The 22,734-nt window shown below is 40.5% G+C and overlaps 1 protein-coding gene across 7 annotated transcripts in view; it reads left to right on the forward strand.

Annotated features, from left to right (window-relative positions):
- Nucleotides 1-22,734, forward strand: part of Gab1 (GRB2 associated binding protein 1) — a 116,124-nt gene that overhangs the window by 16,570 nt on the left and 76,820 nt on the right. The window lies entirely within an intron of this gene.

Raw genomic sequence — 22,734 nt, forward strand, 5'->3', positions numbered from 1 at the left:
AGAGTTAACCTTAAGAAGTTACTCAAGTGCAACATAAAAAAATGCTGCTTATAAGTATTTTAGCTGTTTTCATTTTTGGGTTTAGCACATGGGTTATAAATTATTAGGTTAGCAGATTTATTGCTCTTTGCATAAGTTACTAAAGAAGAATTTCTTTAACATTGAACTATAATAAACATATTTAGTCTTACAATATTTTTACATTTACTTGTATTTGAATAGAAGACATACATACATTGACTTAAAATTCATAGTATATTGGTACTCGGATTTTTTTTTTGTTTTCGGCCATAATTTTTAATACTCCCAGTATACTTAAATCTTTAATATCTATTTATCCTAGTGACTCTTAAGCAGCTAAAAGATACTCTTATATTTTTTAGCATATGTAGTTTTTTGACTTGGAAAATAAGTTATTTGTTGAAAAACTCATGTTCTTACTAAGAAAAATTAGAATATGGATATTGAAATATTTTTCATCTTTAAAACAAGTTCTGGCCTTCCAAGCACTCCTGTCTGATTTCACATAGAACCTCTCTCCCTCTCTCTCTCTCTCTTTTTTTTTTTCTTTTTTTGGTGGTACTGGGGTTTGAGCTCAGTACTTTGTACCTGCTAGGCTCTACCACTTGAGCCACTCCACCAGCTCTTTTTTGTGATGGGTTTTTTCGAGATTGGGTCTCATGAACTATTTGTCTCAGCTGGTCTTGGACCTGATCCTTCTGATCTCTGCCTCCTGAGTAGCTAGGATTACAGGCATGAGCCACCAACACCCTGGTCTTGTGTTTTTAAACCATACGTTCTCAAAGGAGAATACATTTTCTTCGTGAGATATTATTTGAAACACTTAAAAGGACTCAAGGAAAATAAAGCCCAGTTTTTCTTACAGTGATAAAAGAGAAAAAGCATTATTGATCTTCTTACTTTTATTGTTTGTTTGTTGAGACAGGGTCTTACTATAGAGTCCAGGCTGGCATCCAACTAGGTTCCCTGTATAGCATAGACCAGCCTCCAAATAGAGATCTGTTTGACTCACCTCCCAAGTGCTGGGATTACAATCATGGTCTGCCATCATGTCTGGCTTTCTTCCCCTTTTAATGAGAAAAATGGGGTCTGTAGGGAATTTAAGCCTAAGACATACTCTGAATGCCACACTATTTGGTACTAGCTGGCAGAAGCAAAGGAGAAAGATAGGACTAGAACACAGCTTCTGGGTGCCCAACCGGCCACATCTCATTCCACTTTTAGCAGGCTGCTGTGACTTCTAAAATTCAAACCCTTGCACATCGGAAGAGCCTTTTAGGTGCACCTCCAAACAGAGGCAGTATTGTAAATTCATCTCAATAGCTCTGTCTCTTTAATTTTTTCTTTCAATTGTGGTTTAAAACAACAACAACCGCATAACACAGAGTTGTCAGTGGTCACCATTTTCTAAGTGTGGACTTCAGTGGTTGTAAAGTACATGCTCCCTCGTTTCTCCACCCAGTGTCTAGCTGGTACATCAGAAGGGGCTTTGCACAAATACATTTCAGGAAGGTGCGCCTCACCTGAACTTGATCTCTCTTGGGAGTAGGAAGTTAATTACTTGGGGTTTGCTCACCTGATCCACACGGATGATCTTACTGTAGTGTACATTGGAAATCCCACACCCTTTCTGGCCCTGAGGAAAAATTCCTTTCTGGTCCTTGATTCGGTACTCTGTTTAATCGTGAGCATCTGAGCATGAGTCACCTGGGTAAGTGTGTAATCTCATTTATACCTTCCCTCCAACTCCCCTTGAAATTTAAGATACTAGATCCCAGTTTCCTGTGTGAGGTCTGGGGATTTGGGGACTGGAAGGTGTTGAGATTTGTTTTTTTTTTTTTTTTTTTTGAACCCGTGCTTTGTCTTCTGCAGAAAATGAAGCCGTATGGCCTAAGTTCTAAAATTCAGACTATGTCTGGAATGTCTGTGTGGATGAGAAACAAGCAAATGCTTTTCAGGGGGCAGGGAGAAAGAGGAGTGAAAGAAAACTTTAAGAAAGTACAGACCAAAGATGAACTGCTAGTTGTTTTGTGATTTCACTGTGTACATAAAAGGCAAACTTGATGAATAAGGGTAGTTACTGATAAAATTACTGAACTCTGGCTCTGTGCAATGTTAAAGTACTGCTTGCATTTCTTCCTTTGAAGAAGGAAACATTTCATTGGGAAATTATTTTAAAAAACAGTGCAGTCCTTGTAAATTGCCTTGGAGTCTTTGGGGGTACTTGCAAATGCCATAAATCATTAATGCTTGATATTTGAGAAATATGGGAGTGGCTTAACATCTGAATAAAAATCTGATTCCATTTTTAACCACTCCATACATTTGAGCGAAGGCATTCTCCCTCAGTGCTTATTTTAAGTTGACAGTTGCTCAGCCAGCAGGCAGTACTGTCACTTAGCAAGTGTTTGGCACGCCTGTTGTAACCTGCACAGGTTCAATTCACACCAGGAAAGGGAGGGAGGGGTTACGGCCACTCTAGCCTCATTAGCATATTTTGAATAACTGTATTTGAGTGTTTGCCAGCTAAGCGAGGCCTTTGGAGGCCTGCCAAAGGAGCAGTGGGAATTTCTGAGAGATTTGAGCCTGTAATCATTTTGGTTTTTCTTCTTGGAGGAGATTTTAGAAGATGCTATTTAGGATACTTTGCTTATTCTCCCAAGAAAACAACCTGTTTGTTTTTAAATTCTGCAGGAATTTTGGATCTTTTCCACCACTTTTGTATATATATTTAAAAACAGTACCAAAGGAGATGTCTCAGAAACACCTTGGTAATCTGTCCTGGGTGAATTTGAGTTCCTACCCCGCCTGTTTTTTTCTTTCTGCAGAATTAGTTCTGAAACCCTTTCTGAGAGCCAAGCCAGAGAAAAAACCGTGGGAACCAGAGTGGTTACACCAGGACAGACAGGATACACCAGGCTCCCTGTAGAGTAAAGTCCTTACTAGAGTAAACTCCTTTCTGCTCAGGTCAGAAGGATGCTAGGTTTGTGGGCTGGGATCTGTATCTGTCCAGAGATAATTTTTTGACTGTCATCACAGTCAAACACAACTTTGGGTGCTAAAAACAGGGAGAAGTCAATGGAAGGAAGGCTTCTCATATATTTTCATTTGGTGGGTTTTGTTTTTGTTTTCTTTCTTTTTTGGCACTATGGGGGTTTGAACTCATGGCCTTTTTATACTTACTAGGCAAGTGTTCTACCACTCAGTCTGCAGGGTTTTTAGGGTGAGAAAATGAGGCAAAAAATGCTTCGTTCTCTAGTTTTCACCATGGGTGACAAGGCAAACAGTACCAAAATCATCAGAGAGCTTTTTCAAAGACTATTCACCTTGATTTTTTTTTTTTTGTAGTACTGGGGTTTGAACTCAGGGTCTACACCTTAAACTACTCCATCAGCCCCTTTTTTGTGATGGGATTTTTCAAGATAGGGTTTCTTGAACTATTTGCCTGGGCTGGCTTAGAACCTCAATCATCCTGATCTCTGCCTCTTGAGTAGCCAGGATTACAGGCATGAGCCACCAGCACCCAGCTCACCTTGATTTTTTTTTCTCCTGTTTACCTGTTGTAGTAAATGATATGTAGGAATGACCATATAGTGAGGCAGCATTTGAATCTATACCACACAATGGTGGTTTCCATCCTTACTGTCAGTGTGTAGCCCTGCCTTGAGCCTACTCTTCTGTTTGTTTGTTTGTTTGTTTTATCTTGGACTGAGGATCAAATCCAGGTCTTGTGCATGCTAGGCACACCCCCAGCCCTCTTGCCTCCTCTCTGGGATGAAAAGGTACTGCTAGTGGCACCAGCTCTGACCCTCCTACAAATATTTTGACATGAAGCTAGGCATGGTGTTACCCAGAGCCCTGGATGCTGAGGCAGGAGGATTGATGGCCACTTGGAGGCTACAGTGAGACCTGTCTCAAAAGAAGGTTTTGAAATGATATATTAAATATGCATTTAATAGGATTACCAAGAAGGGGGTTCTCCTGCTCCTTCTGGGCTTTTTCTTCTTCTTTTATCGCTTTGAAGGTGGTCTTAAAACTTGCTATTTTAAAAATATATAGAGTATTAGAAATAGGAAAGAAAAAATTTGATCACTGCTAATTTTTGAAAAAAAATTTTTTAAATTGAGTACCTAGGAGAGAACTCTGCTATGCTAAACCAAGCCCAACATTTTCAATAGCTTTATATATGTACATATAAATAATCTTCATTTTATGTACATTTATATATAAGTAAATTTATAAATATAATATGAATTATATTTATATATGTCAATCGTGTTTGTGTGTCATATGCTCTTAAATTTCTAGATTGGAGTTATTAAATGTCACCTCTCTTGTTGAACTTCAGTGATTTACTTGTAATACCGTCGTTGTTATGCAATTCATATTATTGACATGACCACACTTACACAGCATTTCTATTTTTATTTTTTTTTGCACTGCTGGGGTTTGAACTCAGCACTTGCTAGGCAGGCACTCTACAGCTTGAGCCACACCTCCAGCCCCTCACAACTTTGGTTGTTCATAAGTTGTTTTCACCATTTGATTTATAACTGACTATTTAAAAGAAAAATTTACAGACATTGTAATCTTCCCCAAGCAATGTAGTTTAGTAAATACCTCTGAATGTTACTTTGGTAATTTCATTTTTATTAGGAAATATGAAATATTGTGGAGCTTCTCTTGGGTAAGTTGTGTTTTGGGAATAATCACAGAAGGTTCCCAGTTTCTCCACTTACTGTGTCTTCAACATATATGAAGGTAGTAGATATAAAATGTATTTTTCAAACAAGTACATGCATGAAATGAAACAATTTGTTCAGGTCGTAAAACAACACTAGTGAAACTTTTCTGGCTCTTGGCCCATATCTAAGCTGATAGTGTGTGCATGGGGGAGACGATCTTAGTGACTGATAATCAAAACGTGTTAATATTATCAGGCCCAAATATGAGCTATTCAGTAGGAATACCAGATTTTAGAAAACACTAAATGAAATTTAAATACTGGCTTTTGTGTCCCTCTAATTAAGTTTAGTGACTCACTGGTTGATATTGGTGGAGACACAGATAACTTTCTTTTATTGGTCTTGTACTTTCTATGCATTAGTTCTAAAGCACCATAAGAAGAGTGAATGGAGAGGCTGCCTTCAGGTGTAGTAAGGTTTAACTCAGGGAGCCCTTGTCCCAGCTTGTCCTACTCTCAGCTTGCTCCCCAGCTCCTTGGCTTATTTACATATTGTATAATCCAGACTGGCTTGTCCTGTTTGGTCGGTTTGTTATAAACTGCAGAGCTGAGTGAACGCGTGATAACATTTTCAATGGTATTAGGAGTTGAACAGTCCTGGAGGAGTTGTCACTGGAGAAGGAAATGAGGGGTTCCCTCAGCTTCCCAGTTTCCATGCAAAGTCATAGGCACTTGAGATCCACTCATGTGACAAAAATTTCAAAGTGTCTCACATACCAAAAAGAAAAGGTGGACGTTTTAGCAATGATTTATTTTAGTGTAGCAGGATAAAGTAGGGAGAAATTTAAAAAGAGAAAGGAAAAAAAAAAGTACCTCCTGCTACAAGTGCAGGGGTGGGAGACAAGCTCAAACATGGTGGCCCTTTTGTGGATTTTGCATGCTTTGAGTTGAGAAATACATGCCATCAAAGTCAAGTCTAGCAACCATAATCGTTAGGCAGTGTTCTGCCTGGCCAAGATGGAGATATGATCTAGGCTACCCGAAACACAGGAACAATTGGTAAGTTTTAGGGCATCCTTTTGCCATCTTTCTGTCTCTCTACCCATTCAAAGAGCTTCTCAACATCTTCAGGTAGCCTGTATGCCTCCCAGTTCTTACAACTTAACATCTAAATGCAGGTGGTGGCAAGGAGCTAGCTGCTCTGGGTTTGTTTTTTGTTGTTGTTTTGTTTGTTACTTTTATTTTTTCCAGGTTTTAGTTTCTGGGTGTAATGTCTAAAGACTATTAATTCTAATTTTCCTGACTCCTCATCTGTCTGTCCTGCCTCACAGTGACAGTGGTCAGATTCCTCATTGACTGCTTCCCTTGGTTTCCGTTTCTCTGAGTCACAGGAAATAAACATGGAACTATAGTAATGCCTGGTCGGATGACCACTGCTTCCAGGGGACACTGAAAATATCATCTACTGACTTATGTCCATTAAGGACTGTTAGAGGCAAAAGCAACGCACAAAACCAGTTGTTTTTTCACCTGCCTGTGCCCACTGCAAAAGCAGTGAGGGCAGAACATGTCCTGCCATCCTTTTACCTCGGTGTTTAAGAGAACATTCCCCTGTGCTTTTGTTATGACTGCTTCTAATGCTGCGTGGTACTATGGTCCCCCAGTTGTAGGGTTCCTGGATTTCCAAAAGCATCCTGCCTGCTTGACTTCATGAAAGATGTGTCTTCTTTTGTGAGTGCTCTAGGGCTGTGTGGCCTGCTGTGTCCTTATAGCCATTTGTCATCAGGCCAGCCAGTGTGGCATCCAGTGATGGGTATGGAGGTCTTTTCCTCTCCATCCAGGCCCTTGTGAGAGCTGCAGGCCCATGCCAGAGAGAGGCTGCTGAACTCAAGTTGGGATGGTGACCTCCCTTGTACATCCTACAGGCTCTCTCCACCTGCTTCAGCCACCAGGGAAACCTAACTTAGAAGATCTCAATTTAGAAGCAACCTACTTTTTTTTCCCCCCTCATGAGTCACTTTTTGAAATATCCTAAAAGAGCCTCACATTTCTGTAGGTCAGACAGGTTGCGGCCTGCATGACTTTATGGCATTTTTGGTTTATAACGACTTTAGAGTGTAGAAGAGGAAATGACTGGAACAGTCTGGCCTTCCTGGCTTGAAGATGGGAGATTCCTTTGTCTAAGTGGCCTCATCACTGTCCTACACTCAAATAAAGAATCATGTTTCTTATTAAACCCTATGCAGATCATATTGCTTAAAAAAACCAGAATTCAAGAATTGGGACACTTTTTTTTAGTTTACATTCTTTTGATTCTGATTTATTTTACATCATTTTCCCTGTTTTAAATTTGCTTTTATTGTTTAAGATCAAAACCAGTTTTTTCTATTCAAACTTTATTCTTGAATTAAAGGTGTCTACATCCTTGTAGTTACCATAGTTTTGGGGGTTAAGTGTTGAACTTTACGCAGACCTTTGGAGGACAGAATGGAAAATAAAATTCGGATTAGGATAAGAAATTGTACTGGACATTTTACAAACAGCAGCAACAGCAGGAGGTGAATGACTGACTGGCTTCACAGACTCCTTTTCTGTAACTTCCTTTTCCCAAAACCCTTGCCTTCCCTCATGCTAAAAAAGAGTTTTCTTGCAAGTTGCTTTTTTTCAGAATTCTGCTGCTTGCTGTTCATGAGAATTTTTTTCACATGACAGAATTTTGTTTTTCACGTGACTTCTTGTAGCAATTTGGGTCTTACTGAAAAGACTTTTTAAAAAGTGCATTGGTAAATGTTATTGGTAATAAACTAAAAGGAAAATTTAATATGGACCTCTACACAATTTAGTTATCGTGACTAAGAGAAGTCAAATGTATTATCCACCGTAACTAAAATTAGATTACTCCAGGAGAAATATCAGTTCTTATTAAAGATGCTTGAGTGCTTATTTCAAGTTTCAAAACTGACATTTTTCATCTCCAACGTTATGTAGTCTTAAGATTTCTCTGTCAGGCCAACACAAGGTGATGTTCTTGACCAAGCCAGCTCAATGCCGTGGCATCACTGTTTCTTTGGGAATAGTTGAGCAAAGAGATAATTCAAGTTTTTGGCTGGGATGTAGTTTAGTGGTGTGTGTGTGAGGCCCTGGGTTTGATCCTCAATGTCACCAAAACCAATTTTTTTTTTTCAGGTTTTTAGAGGGACTTCTAGTGCCATATGAAATCCTCAGACATGCAAAGAACTGTAGATACATTTTAAGAAATAACTTTACTGCATCTTTTAGTCTGATAGGTAAAAATTAATCTTATTTTTTATTTTCTGTAATACTGGGGTTTGAACTCAGGGTCTACACCTGGAGCCTACTCCACCAGCCCTTTTTTGTGCAGGGTATTTTCTACATAGGGTCTTGCAAACTGTTTTCCCTGGCTGGCTTTGAACCATGGATCCTCCTGATCTTTGTCTCCTGAGCAGCTGGGATTACAGGCGTGAGCCACTGGTGCCTGGTTTATATATATGGTTGTTGTTGTTTTTTTCAGACAGGGTCTCACTATGTAGTCCATGGTGACCTTAAATTCACAATCCTGCTTCAGCCTCATGAGTGCTGGCGTTAGAGATTGTTGCTATTTAAACAGCATGATGATGCATTCTTTATCCTGTTGTTCTTTTTAAGAAATGATTCAGAAATGCCAAGAACACGTTGCTCAGTAGCTCACTGACTGACCAGGACGATTCGTTATTCACTGTACTTGTTTGTTCTGTAAATCTAACAGTGGCCTTTGACCAAAAGCAATAAAATGTTACCTGACTTGGTGTATCTGTCAGGATTCTCGGTTGTGAGCAACAGAAATATCTGACTAATTTAGTCAGAGAGGGAGTTTATTAAGGAGATGAGATAGCTTACAGTCTCTCTGGGAGGGCTGAGAACCTGTCTTGGAAGCTTGTCTGGCAGGAGTAATGCCTCTGGACTGGTCCAGGGAGCATCACAGCTAACTCATGGGCCATCACCACAGGCCCTCACATCTTGTATTATTAACACCAGTGACACAAGACACTGAACCCTGTCACTGCGGCCTATGGAACCTGCATGCACTACCCCAATCTCTGACACAGGTTTCTGTCTAGTTATTGTTTCTGGTATGAGCTTGAGATACAAAATTTGGGTGAAGTTACTTGGTGGAGCCAGAGCACCTTACCACGGGCCTATACTTTGGAGCAGTGAGCTGTAATTTTTAGCTTTTGTAGTATTTGGGGGGGGGTGGTGGAAATCAATGATTTTTTAAACATAGGAGGGGGAGTTAAGATGGTAGACAACACAAAAGAATCATACTACCATATGTGGTATGTTGGAGGTGGAGGTAGAAGGATAAAAAAGTGGGATGAAGATTACTTTCTTACAATATGTAAAATATCTGAGCTACAGTTAGGAGAAAAAAGTATCCTAACTATAAAACCCTATACTTCCTCTGTGTTCTTGTGACAGCAATGTCCACAGACGTAATAAGAGCAGACACTGTACTGAAGAAATGTTATTGCTGGATAGTTTCTTGTTTTTTTAAAATTTCATCTCCAGTCTATACAACCCTCTTAAAAAGTAGACATTATTGCCCTCATTTTTTACAGGGAAGGAAAGAGATGCTAAGAATGACTTCCCCCAGATTTCTCAGCCAGAATCTGATGGTACCGGGATTCAGGTCCACTTGTCTGCTTCAGAAAACAACCTCTGTTCTTGCAGTGGTGCCAGCAAGAAAGATTTCTACAGAAACCTTGTAGAGGAACACAGATGACCTCCCTGATTTCAGCTGGACATTTTTGAGGGTGCTCTGTGTCAAGTTCCTTAGTAATCTGTTACTTTTCATTTGTCATGAGTTGTGAAACCCTGCTAGGTCCAGGAAGGTGACAGGGGCCAGTGCTATGGATTCTGGAGCATAGATGGAATAGGTTCCTGGATACTTTGGGCATCAGTGAGGTCCAGAAGACGTGAGAGGTGACAGGACCTAACAGAGCACTCGTTTAGTAGGCAGGTCAGGAAGGGAGGAGCCAGCAAAAGATTGATTACATTTTACTCAGTAGAAGGAAAACCAGAATAGGAACCTGTTAGGGGAGCTGACGAGCCAAAAGTGGAGCGGGTAGGGAATAGACCATTGGAGTGAACTGGGCTTGTGTAATTTAAAATTGCAAAGCTAGGGGTGTAGCTCAATGGTTAAGTGTTTGCCTGATATACATGAGGTCCTGGGTTTGATCCCCACTACTGCAAAAAAGGAAAGAGTATATTCTCTGACCAGTTCTCTTTAAATCTGCCAAGAGGTCCAGTGATAAAAACCCTATGTTTTTTGGAGTCACATACTCAATCTATATGTGCAATGTTATCTTTAAACTTTCAGTTTTCCAAAGCAGAAGCTTTTCCTTTTTTATGACGCTTTGGTTTTGGTCTTGGGGACCACACCTCTGTAGTGAGCTGTCTAGAGGGACGAGGGTGTTTCCTGAATCCCACTCTAGAGTCACATCTGTTACTTTAGAGGCCACCATCCCTTGAGAATAACAGAGCTGTTACTCTGCATGTGAGCACATTGAAGTCAGTCTGCCACTGTTCTTCCTATGCCTGTGGCCTTGTGAGCTCTTCAACCATTTATGCTTTTTTTTTTTTTTTTGGCAAATCAAAAGAGCCTAATGTTACCTTCAAGGATCATTGCAATTAAACTTCAAAAAAGATGGTGATTAAAATTTATCTGTTTACAAGTTTGCTAATTCCTCCCTTTTAAGAATGTCTTTATAGTATTCGGACACAAGCATAAAAATAGATAGTCAGCGCTCCATCTCCATGTGGTCTCTATCCTTGGATTCAGCCAATCAGATTGAAAATATTCAAAAAATATGTGTCAATACTGAACATGTACAGATGTTTGTCTTGTCACCCACTAAATACTATCGTGTAACTATTCACAAAACACGTTAGTTATTAAAACGTAATCTAAAGGTGGTTTAGAATATATGGAAAGATGTGGTAGGTTATGTGAACATCTCATGTAAGGAACTTAAGCATCCACAATTTTTATTTACATATTCGTGTATACACACACACACACACACACACACACACACAAACATACATTGCATATACTTTTGTTGTTGTTGTTTGGTGGGACTGGTGTTTGAACTCTGGGCTTCATGGTCGCAAAGCAGGTGCTCTACTGCTTGAGCCACACCTCCAGTCCATTTTGCTTTGGTTATTTTAGAGATAGGTTCTCACGAACTACTTGCCCAGGCTGATCCTCCCAATTACTGCCTTTCCAAGTAGCTAGGATTACAGGTGTGAGCCACTGGAGCCTGGCAAGCATCCACAATTTTTGAAGGTAGAGCAAGTCCTAGAACCCATCCCACAAAGATAGTCAGGTACAACTGTAGTTGCAAGTGCATTCCTGAATGGGTTATGGAAACTATGCTGAAACTTAGTTTATAATTGCCTTTTATTTTCTTTTGGCAGTACTGGTGTTTGAACTCGACCTCACACTTGCTAAGCCCACTTGAGCTACTCCACGAGCCCTGGGACTTATTTTAGTGTCTGTAGGGCTAGATGTCCAGATCAGAGTCTGTCTGAGCACATGGACTTTTTCCTGATTTTCGGTGCCTCCTGATCACATCCCTGCCTTGCTGCTGTCCTGGGGTGATGAGGCTTTCCCTTCTCCCTGTCCTGTTTCATCAAGCCGCAGCTCCAGCCCGTGTTGACTTGTCCTATCCACACCTTGTGCCAAAGCCTTCTCCCCACTTACTGGCCTGAAGATCTGTAAAAGAGACAGAAGAAGGAGAGACAAAAATAAAACCCCTTCCCATATGTCCTTTGAGATGTTTCTGTTCCTCCTCCCTCCCACTCCAGTGACTGAATTGAGATTCAATTCCAATTGATTTGATTGATTGAATGGAGGAAGTGGGGGGGGAAATGACACCTAGATTTCTGATGTTTTCTCCCTTTTCTGCTCATCACATTCCCTCCCCCTCAAACATCCTCACTCTCCTCTTTCTCACCCTTCAGCACTTTCTTCTGCGTTAGACAACTCCAGACGGATAAAAGCCATGTCAGTGGTGGTCTCTGCTGGATGCTCTCCCCCACCCCCAGCCTTGCACAGAGCCTGACATACAGAAGACACTGAGCATATGCCTGCTTGGGGCTCAGTGTTGCTCGAAGGCAGAGCTTATGTTTAGCACGTGTGAGACCCTGGCTTTGGTTTCTAGCACCACCCAAAAAAGAAAATGGAGGGAGGGAGGAGAGGGAGAGAAAGGAAGAAGAAAACAAAACTAAAAAAAATTGGGTTTTTTTCTTAGAGAATGAGTAAGGTGCAGAAGGGGAGTGGGGAGTGGGCCATCTCTACTCTCTCTGTCTTTAACAACAACCTTACCCTGGTACCCACATATGCCCCAGTCACTAATCGGACAGCAGCCAGAAGACAGCCTCCACAATAGGGTGCTGAATACATTTTTGCATGGAGCATTTTTCTGGGTATCGACTAGTGTCTGTCAGCATTGTATACTTAAGAAAGCTTTTGAGGGCTGGCCGAATAAGGTAACACAGTGGAAGATGTTGTTTCTATGGGAAAACACATTCTAGGTTCAAAGGAATCAGTTGCACACAACTTTGGATGACAACCTTTCCATTAGTTGGGGATCTCCATTGCATGCTCTTACTTTCAGGCTTTTATTCACACTAATATAAAAAGGAACAGTGAGTCATTTCTTTGCAGAATGACAAGAGCTAGAAGTCTTTTCTTCTGAGATTATAAATTAGTACACTAAAGTGAGTTTCATTCATCCAGCAAACAGTGTACTTATAGAGGGGCTGGCACATGCTGGGCTTTGTAGGAAGGATTCACACGTGAATAAAGAAGGAGTCTCTCCTGAAGAGGTCATGGTCAGATGTTCTTCTAAATAAGAACTGAACTCACAAAGTCTACAAGGTCACTCCAGTTCTGATATGCAGTAATTCTGTGATTTTTTAATTCCTGTATTCATTTGCCGATTTTTCTTGTCATATGTGATTCTGTTACCAAATTTATTTTTAGATGATAATGAAGGAAAGCATATTGACATTCATGAGTAACGGTTAGCACCCATAACACCACTCTTGTATCATTTAAGTAGTTACAAACTTGTCCTTTTTATAAGGATGTAAAATCTAGGAATATAAAGGATTTTCTTCTAGCTTTTTATAAAAAGAAGAGAACCACATACATGAAGAAACTGACATAAAAACAGAACAACAGAGACGTCTTACATACTCCACACGGACTTGGCTCTAAAAGTATAAGTATTTTATATGGACAGTATTTATGAGTGCTGAAATACATGTTTTTGTTTGCTTTCTGTGAATCTTTTCCTGTGGTTTGCAAACTTTTTGCAACAATTGTGATTTCACCGTCACAGGTGCTGGCACATGGACACACAGTGTTTCCTCAGGTGAGTAAGGTTATTCCAGCCATGTATGTTTCTTTCTCGAGATCACTTACCCCAAATCCCCCCACCCCCAATGTACCTCGATATAATATTTGAACAAAACATAGTTTTGCTGGGCACTGGTGGCTCACGCCTGTAAACCTAGTTACTTGTGAGGCTGAGACTGGGAGGATCACAGTTCGAGGCCAGCCTGGACAAAAACCTCATCTCCAAAATCACCAGAGCAAAATAGACTGGAGGTGTGGCTCCAGTGGTAGAATGCCTGCTTTACAAGAGAAAAGCCCTGAGTTCAAACCCCAGTCCCACCAAACACCACCACCACCACCACCACCAAAAAATAGTTAGTTTCTGGAATGTGGGAAATCTGAATGTTTATGTAGAAAATTCTGAAGGCATTTATAAAATATACTTAGAAGTCCATGAAGTAAAACAAGTCATTTTTGAGCTTTCTGAATTATGTGATTTGGGTTGTGTGGAAATAGTCATTTTCTACCTTCAGACTAGAAAAATTATCTGGCAGTTTGAACCACAAACTCTTTCTTGGTGGATCTCTTTTATTTTTAATTCAAGTCAGCAATTCAAATAATACATTAACTATTTCTGGCAGGTGAAGTAATGACTGCTTCCTGTCAGGACCTAGAGAGAAACAGTTACTATTTCTATGGGGGAGAATTCCATTCAGTGATTATTATGTCTTAACCTATGAATCCTGGAATCAGTACTTAAATTTGAATTTCCTTCTCAATAGTAACTACTCATAACCAAAAACTTTATTGCCTTGTACTGAGTTTATTATTCAGAATTTTAGCAGTTTCTTTCAATGTAAAAAATAACTTTTATTTGGAAACTGGTCCCCATAATTATGGGAAATAAAAACCCTATATATGACGAGTACTTCACTTTTAGTGAAAGAACAATCCATAAATTATTTAGTAATTCTCTTCAGTGATCCTTTATTCTTTACAGTTCTTTTTTTGATACAGAGTGATAACTCATGTAGGTGTTCATAGAAGGTTTCTACTGACAAGAAAGAGACCTGTAATGGGGCACCAGTGCTCATGCCTGTAGTCTTAGCTACTTGGGAGTCTGAGATTGGAGAGATGGAGGTTTGAGGCCAGCCCAGGCAAATGGTTCGAGAGAACCCATCTCCAAAATAACTAGAGCAAAATGGCTGGAGCTGTGGTTCAAGCAGCAGAGCTCCAGTTTTGTAAGTGCAAAGCCCTGAGTTCAAACCCCAGTCCCACCAAAAAAAAAAAAAAAAAAGAGAGACCCTAATCTAAAGTTGTTAAGAATCTTGAGTTATTAAAACCAACTGGTTGTATATGAACCTGTTTTAATTAATACTTATTGTTTTGTCACTAAAGAAATTAAAAATAGAGGCACTTTCACACGTATATTAGAAGATTTAGAAGATTGTTTTTAAGTAAAGTTTCTGTTTTGGGGAAAATCGCATTATTGGAAAGTAATGGATCAAATTTAAAACAAGGGAAATGCTTTTCTTTATAACTGGTGCATAATGGCTACACAATAAATACTAGCTTTCTTTTATGTCAGATTTAGAAAGTTAAGACTGTTTAACAAACTGCAGTGGCAGTGCTTGACTTGTAGTCAGATACATAAAGATGGGACATTCACTGGTGAGATTTTTTTTGTTCTTTCATGTGCAGTTGTATGATCTTTCTCTAGTATGGTATTTTTCACTTTCCTTTTCCTTCACTTTTGAAAATGAACATTTAATTTAGCTAGATTTTATTTATCATTATTTGGGTGGTGCTGGGGTTTGAACTTGGGGCCCTGTGCTTGCTAGGTAAGTGCTTTACCACTTGAGCTACTCCCCTGGCCTTACTGTGCTTTACTGAATTCCATAAAGTCTACCTTTTAATAGCACGTGTGATGGTTAATCTTAATTGTCAACTTGATTGAGAAGCTAAAGCCGCCTCTGGGTGTGTCTGATGGCGTTTCCAGAGACAATTAAAGCATGAGGGCTAATCAATACATTAATCCCTTGATGGATTCATAATCCAGTGGCATTATTGGAAAGTGCTGAGTGGTAGGAGGTGACCGGCTGAAGGGAGCAGGTCACTTGGGGTGTGTCCTGGCCTCTTCCTCTCTGCCCCCTTTCTCTGCTTCCTGGCCACCATGATGTGAGTCGTTCTCTCCAGTAGGCCCTCCCCAACAGGATAGGCTGACAGCTCTAAAACCATGAACCAAAATACAAAACTCCTTCCTTTAAGTTGTTTCTATCAAGTATTTGGTCACAATGACGAAAAAGTAGTACAGTGCACGATTCAGTGGGTTTTTAGGTGTATTTAAGGAATTATGCAACCACTACCATTAATTCCAATAAATCCCATAATCATTAATAGTCACTTCGTTTATCTTCCCAAGCCACCCTTCCCCAGCCTCAGGCAACCACTGATCTTCTTTCTGTTTGTATGGATTGCCTGTTCTGGATATTTCGTATCATGGAATTGTATATTCTATGGCCTTTTGTGACTGCCATCTTTCCACTGGCATAATATTTTTAAAGTCCGTCTGTGTGTAGCATGTACAATGACTTCATTCTTGTAATCCCAGCACTTGGGAGGCTGAGACAGAATCATGAGTTCTAGGCCAGGCCTGGGGTACAGAGCACGTTCTAGGCTGTCCTGTGCTACATAGTGAGACTGTGTCTCAAAAACCAAATCAAAACCCCAAACTCCATTCCTTGTTATTGCTGACTACTATTCCAGTGTATGTATGCATTACAATTTGTCTATCCCAAATGAATTAAACTGATTTTTGAATTGAAAATTTCAGAGTCCTCAAGGCCATCTGTCATTTTCCCAAGTTCATTTCTCTTATCTTTCTCTCTTCTATGCCCCATGTGTCACGGCTGGGTCTTCACTGTACTATTTCCTTCTTCAAACACAATCTCAGATGCTACCCTTTTTTTTTTTTTTTTTTGCCCTCAATCCATTAGTAATAAGTAGTGTCCTTTCTTTCAAATTCTCACTGTATTTTGTCCCCACAATTTCATACGGAGTGTGTCTGTGGCACCGAAGATCAACCTTGCTAGGCAAGGGCTCTACTACTGAACCACATCCCCAAACACACATGATTTTGTGTCTTTATGTCCTTGTCTCTTATTTCAGATTCTAATCAATGAAACAGGGACTTTTCTGTGGTACTAGAAAGGCCATCAGTAGCTTTTAAGTTAGTGAATGAGGTTAGTGGAGATCACCTGCATCACAAAAGAAAGCTGCAGTGTAAGTTATTATTTCTAGTTGAGGTGTCACAGAAGTATATCTCAGGAATCAAGGGCAATAATGACATTGGGGGGGGGGAAATAGTTTTTTCATTGCTAGTGATCTAGGTATGTGACACATGGCTGGAATCCAAAGAATGTTCCTTGAACTGGATCTGGTATCCGATAGCAGGACTGAGGAAATTTCAGTATCTTTGGAAAGGAAATTCTATACTTTTTCATAAATAGAATCCCAAGATTAAAAAGGGAGAGGGTAATAGCACATATTGATCAAATGCGGAAAATAATATGGCAAGGCCCAAAGAAGTTGCTTTTCACTTTTGTATTACTCCCTTCCAGAGTAGTAAATCCCAGTTATCACCCAAGCCTCATAAATTCTCCACTCAGTACAAGGGCTGAGGTTACCTCTTCTGATTTTCTGAAGCCATTATTTGAACCAACTTTAAGTCCCAGGTAGAATTGCAAGTTCAGATGAGGTCAGACAGAGGCAGGGAGCCTTGGGCAGGTCAGCAGCTTTTGGGGTTCTCCTAGTTTCTTTTTTTTGGTCTGTGGTGTTTTGGGGATGATGGCTATGATTGTATAAAACTTACATGTTTTAACAGTTTGAAAACTTGTCTCAGCAGGAATTATGAAAGGTTCATAACTTTTTTTATCTTCCTCATTGGCACTACTCTTAAGTTACTACAGATAATGCTTAATTTCAATAAACATATGTGACTTAAAGTATTTTAATTACAAGAGGTCTTTGTAATTGATGGTAAATTCCAATGGAGAATTTTCTTCATATTTTTTGCAGTTCTCAAGATTTTCTCCTCTTTGTTATAACTTACAACGTTTTTATTTTATTTTTCTTTGCCTAAACTCACCCAGTTTTAATGTGTACTTCCCTCACCTGAACTTTTGTTTGCTATGACACCAGGCTTTCTACTGAATATTTAAGTTCTTTTTCTACCACTTTGTCTATAGAGAGAAAAGACACTATTTTCCCACTTGATAGACTCATTGTAATATAAAAATCAATGTAGCATGAAAATCTCTTGTTGCTCTTATAATACCCTCAATAATAAAAGATGAAAAAGAAAAGTTTAGTGGTGTTTGCCCTTCACAAACTCATTTGTGAAGAAAGAACATAATGTAGACATGATTTCCTGATAACTGCTTTCAGTGACCAGAATCTGATATTGTCACCTGAGAACCTGAGACTGCTTCCTGTTTCCGAAGGAATGTCTGGATGTGCAGTCTGTGTGATTAACCTGGATACTGCCACCGCAGACAAGCTACTTGACCTGTGCATGCCATCATGACGGCTTGAAAACTGGCTTCACGTTAGTGAAAAGCTTAGAGAAATCATAGCAGCCTATGATTTCCTAATGAATAATAAATAATAATGAATATGATTACCTAATGAATAAGAGTTGTTATCGTAGAGTTGACTGAATCTAAAGGAGACACATCTAACAGCTAGAGCCATATTCCAGAGCTCACCAAAACGGAGTGTACTCCCTCCTTCCCCCTGTAGGCATTTACACAGAAATTAAACAGGATGACTGCCACCTTAGGTGATAATCAGAAACATTGATTAGACACCTGGTGGGGTGTAGAAAGGACACAAAGTTAGGTTATTTGAAGAACATTTCATAAGAAGACTATAAAGATGGAAGGTGTAGTGATAATACAAGAACAGGTAGGCAAGGAAGGAATATGACCAAGCCACAAGAAATGGCTGCCTTGCAGGAGATGAGGTCTCCATCAAGGGACAAGGCCAAGGCTGTACACTGAGAGCATACTGGGATGCAGCCAGGGTGTCAGTCCCTGACCTCAGGCTCATCTTTTCATCTCTTGCCATTGTTCCCCTTTGGCCAAGCCCATCTAAAGCTGGAGACGAAAGAATGGTCCAGCCCTTAGAAGTTCAGCCTCATCAGGCTCAGAGCAAGGTAGAACTTGGTGCAGAGTAGGCCTGGAGGGGAAGGTGGAAACTGCCAGCACAGATGTCTTCTTGAATGAGACATCTCTATCATACCTTGGAGCTATAGAACTTATTTCTAGGGAGAATCATTGACCCCCCCCCCCAGATAACTGAAGTTACCCAGTTCAAGCATTCTGAAAATGTATGCTTTATTTTCATTCAACATCTGATTTAATATTAGTTATGGAGAACAAAATCTTACTTCAAGAAGCATCTTTCTGATTTTTTTTTGACACAGGGTCTCTCACTGTGTTACCCAGGCTGGCCTCCTAAGTCCTGGGTGTGTAGGCTTGAGCTACCACACCCTGCTCTTCATGGAGCATCTTGTTCTATTGAACAACTCTAGTAGGAAAGTTTTTCGGACGTTGACATTGGCCTTCCTGTGACATCTTGTGCTTACTGCTTCTTTATTTTGTAACTACACAGAATGAGGCTTCTCTCTTGCTTTTTGTCTTTTGTCTCTATTATGGTTTTGTTGTTGTTTGCTGGTTTAACAGGCATTTATTTATTCGGCAAATATTTATTGAATGACGGGACTTGTTCTTGGTGTTGAGTGCTGAGCTGTGAACAAGGCAGAGACATCCTAGTGGGTAAGGACTGTCACTGAGCCAACAAATGAATGCATAATGTGATGTCTGTTGGTGATAACTGCTAAGGCTAAGAGCAGTTACGCGTGGTCACAAGAGAAAACTGTGGTTGAAATTGGGTTTCAATTCATTATGAGTCAACCAAGCAATGCAGTTGCCAAAAAGTCTAATTCCAGCCTAGGCTGTGTGAGTAGCCTGCCAGTCCTGGAGGGTTCCAGTTCATGCTTGGGAGAGACATTGGCAAGCTGGAACTCATTCAGGGGATGTCCCCATTATAGCCTTGTAGCAGTTGAAGAAAGCCATCATATTCCCACGGAATGTTCTCAAGGCTAAACCTTCCCAGTTTTGTCAACAGTTTCTCATGGGTGTGATTTTATCATCCTAGTCTTTCTGCAGATAATTAATTTCCTCCTAAAATGCTGCTCCCAGAATTTAACTTGTTTCTCCAGCTATGGTTTCCTCTTGGGTAGTGCCTACTTGACTGTTTCTTCCTTGTATCTGCTTGCTTCACTTCAGCTATGTGAGTTGAGGATTGCATTTCCTTAAAAAAAAAATCCAAACAGCTGTGTTCCTGTCAGTTCTTCATTGTTGAAGTACTAGTAAACCAGGTCTCAAGCACTTCTGTTTGTGTACTTGACATGTATCCTAAAATACAGTGCCTAATCTTTAGCTCTATTAAAATGTCAATTCATTGTCATTCACTAAGATCCTTTTAATATTGTCTTTCATCTAACTTGGTGTCATTTGCAAAATTTATAAGCATGTTCTCAAACTTCATTTGTATGATTTGCTTTTTTTTGTAAAAAAGCAAAATGACACCAGACCATTCCTTCAGGTGACAGCAGCTCAATATTCATCCTCTTTTTGGATGGCATTGCAAATAATTGAGGCACCCGTTTCTTCCTTTTATCCAAACATCATGAAGAAATGAAGATGCTTCATGGTCTCCTCATGGCATTTCCATCTGATACTAGAATGATCAAAAAGTACAGTAGAAATAACTTACCATGGCATTTAAATCCAATAGGCAGTTGCCATCCCCCCTTCCTAAGTCATTACAGTCTATCTACTTCAAAACCCAAGGTAGAATTTTGATTCACTTGGTACCAAGGTTGCTTGTCTGTGGTTTGCCCTCTGGGTGTTTAATTCTTTTCATGTCTTCTGGATCCTCTGTCTTCATGTGCAGAGAACTTGCTTCGGAAGTGGTTCCTTGGTCTCTTAGGATGAGGGGTGGCTACAATTTGAAGTGGTCTCTGTTCCCTCTTTTCGGGATGGCTGTCCTTTCCAGTTCCAGGTTTCTTCTGTGATCAAAACTAAAACACTGAGGTAAAATAGAATTTCTGACTTCAGTGAAAGTTAGATCAGCTTTTTCCCCAGGATTTTAATCTTGCTTCTGATAACACTTGAAAGTAGAAGACTGGGACTATGTGTCCCAGTGTCTCTGCTGCTGCTCCCGACTGTCCCTGGGTTCTGTCCAGCCTTCCTGACTCCCTGCAGTAGTGACCTCTCCTTTGTATTCAAAGGAGTGTGTGTATTTACACACTCAGTTGTGTGCGCAAAGCACCAGTGCATGCTTTTGGTTTGTTTTTTAATTTGTGATTAAAAAACACGATTGCAGTGTTTTCTTTTAGACACCTCCTTACTTATTAGCTAGAATGGAGACAGAGTTTTGAGCTGATTCTACCCAGGAATATTTTTGTTTTCCAAGGAGTTTGGTGTCCTGTTTTATAGGATTTCCTAGATTAAATATATAACATTTTAAGTGCTCAAAAAACATCTGAGAGCCCATACCCTTTGCTGACAGTCAGTGCGACTTTCAAAGGCAGGGCCACTAAAGCAGTCACTTGCCTACTCCAAAGATGTCCCCAGCGAGAATGTGGTCGAACATTCTCATTGTGGTTGAAACCTCTGAAGTCAGGTGACTTAACTGAGGGTTTGCACTGGGTGTGAGTGCTAGATATGCTTATGCAATTGGCAGATTAGTGTATTGCCAAGTATAAAGAGAGCTGTCTAACACTCTCGTGCTTTTTTGTGTGCTGCTGAGGAAAGGCTAAAATCCCATCTGGTCTACAGTATCACAAGAATCTTACCTGAGTTCATAAACAGAGAACGTTCAAGTTTTCTAGGTTGGCATTTGCTTGAGTGTGTGCTGTGTGGAATTTCACAGCAGGTGTTTTCCTGCTGTTTGACTACAACTGGCTTTCAGTTGACTAACAAAGTAGCTGCCATACTATGCTTACTATCTGTGGCTATCCCCGGGGTCCAGTGGACATCATTGTCCAGCTGAGGTTGGTCCTCAAGTACTCACTCAGTAGTCTTAGCTTCAGTGAGTACTCGGCTTGGTTTATACTGTGCTCCCAGAGGGACTCACCTTCAACAGCGTCTTGGTTTGCAGGAGAAATTGTGTGACTTCCCTGGATACATCCCAGATTAACCTCGGAAGCACACGGCTCCCACGGTCCTCATTGCTCTGATCCCTGGCCCTTCTGTACTCTCTCCCTGCAAAGAGATTCCAGAAATGACTCAGCCAGCCAGCAGTGACAGTGGTCCCTGGAACACTGTTGGTCTTCTTAGCTGGGCGCTTGCTCAGAGTATTCCTTACAAGGGTGAAGTGATGACTGCTCGGCAAAAGAACAGCTATCATCATTTCCCAGATCAGAACCACATTTTAATGTGACCAGACTTTCCAATGAATTGATCTGTTCAAAAACTTTCCAAGGAGCCAGGTGCTGGTCGTCACGCCTGTAATCCTCGCTACTCAGGAGGCAGAAATCAGGAGGATCGAGGTTCGAAGCCAACCCGGGCAAATAGTTTGTGAGACCCTATCTCGAAAATACCCACTACAAAAAGGGCTGGTGGAGTGGCTCAAGGTATAGGCCCTGAATTCAAGTACTGCAAAAAAAGCAAAACGAAAGAAACCTCTCCAAGGAAGGATCCTTAGTAATACCTGCAGATAAAATTCTGTTTTGATTCCATTTGAGGAACCTGTGAGTTTCTGTACCCCTTGCTGCTTCTTGCCCCCTAAGCGCTTGCCATTCTGGTGGTCTGGGGACAGTTTTGTCTCTTTTGCTAGGTGGTAGCCCCAGGAAGATAGGAGCGTTTGCTAGTGGACTTGCCTCCCAACCCTGATCATTCAGTGTTAGGAAGTCAGGAAAAGGAAAGAACTGAGATTAGGCCCTATTGCTTTCTGCGTTGCCTTTGACCTTTGAAGACCCTTGTATTGCCTGTCTGAGAATAAGAAGTTAGCAAATATTTTAGGAAATGGCCATGACTTTTCTGAATATGACAAATTGTTTAGCGTCCTGAGCTTATTACTCTGCAGTGGGTCTTCTCAACCCTGGCACCATTAATGTGTGGCCTGTGTGATTCTTTGTTGTGGGAGCTGGCCTGTGCGGGAAAGGATGCTGAGTTAGTAGAATCCTTGGTTTCTACCCACTGAATGCCAGAGGCACACTCCACTCCCAGCTGTGCCAACCCAAAATGTCTCCAGACATTGCCAGATGTCCCCTGGGAAAAAGTAAGCACCCCCAGGTAAGAAGCATAGCTCTGCAGGTGTTTATGTTTGGGATCAGGGCAGACCAGAGTAAGTAGCAAATGATGGAAAGTTGGCTTTGAAAGGTTAGAAGCCATCCAGTATACGGTGCCCCTCAACCCATCCCTTTGCCTTCCCAACTATGGTTTTGCCTGAAGAAACTGTGACCCAGGGGAATTAGTGAATATAAAAAAGGAAAAAAAAAAATACCAGTATGTGAGGACCGTGTGGTTGTTTGTGTATAGATGAACTTGTGTCT

The sequence above is a fragment of the Castor canadensis genome, chromosome 9, assembly GCF_047511655.1.
Source record: "Castor canadensis chromosome 9, mCasCan1.hap1v2, whole genome shotgun sequence".
NCBI classification, from domain to species: Eukaryota; Metazoa; Chordata; class Mammalia; order Rodentia; family Castoridae; genus Castor; species Castor canadensis.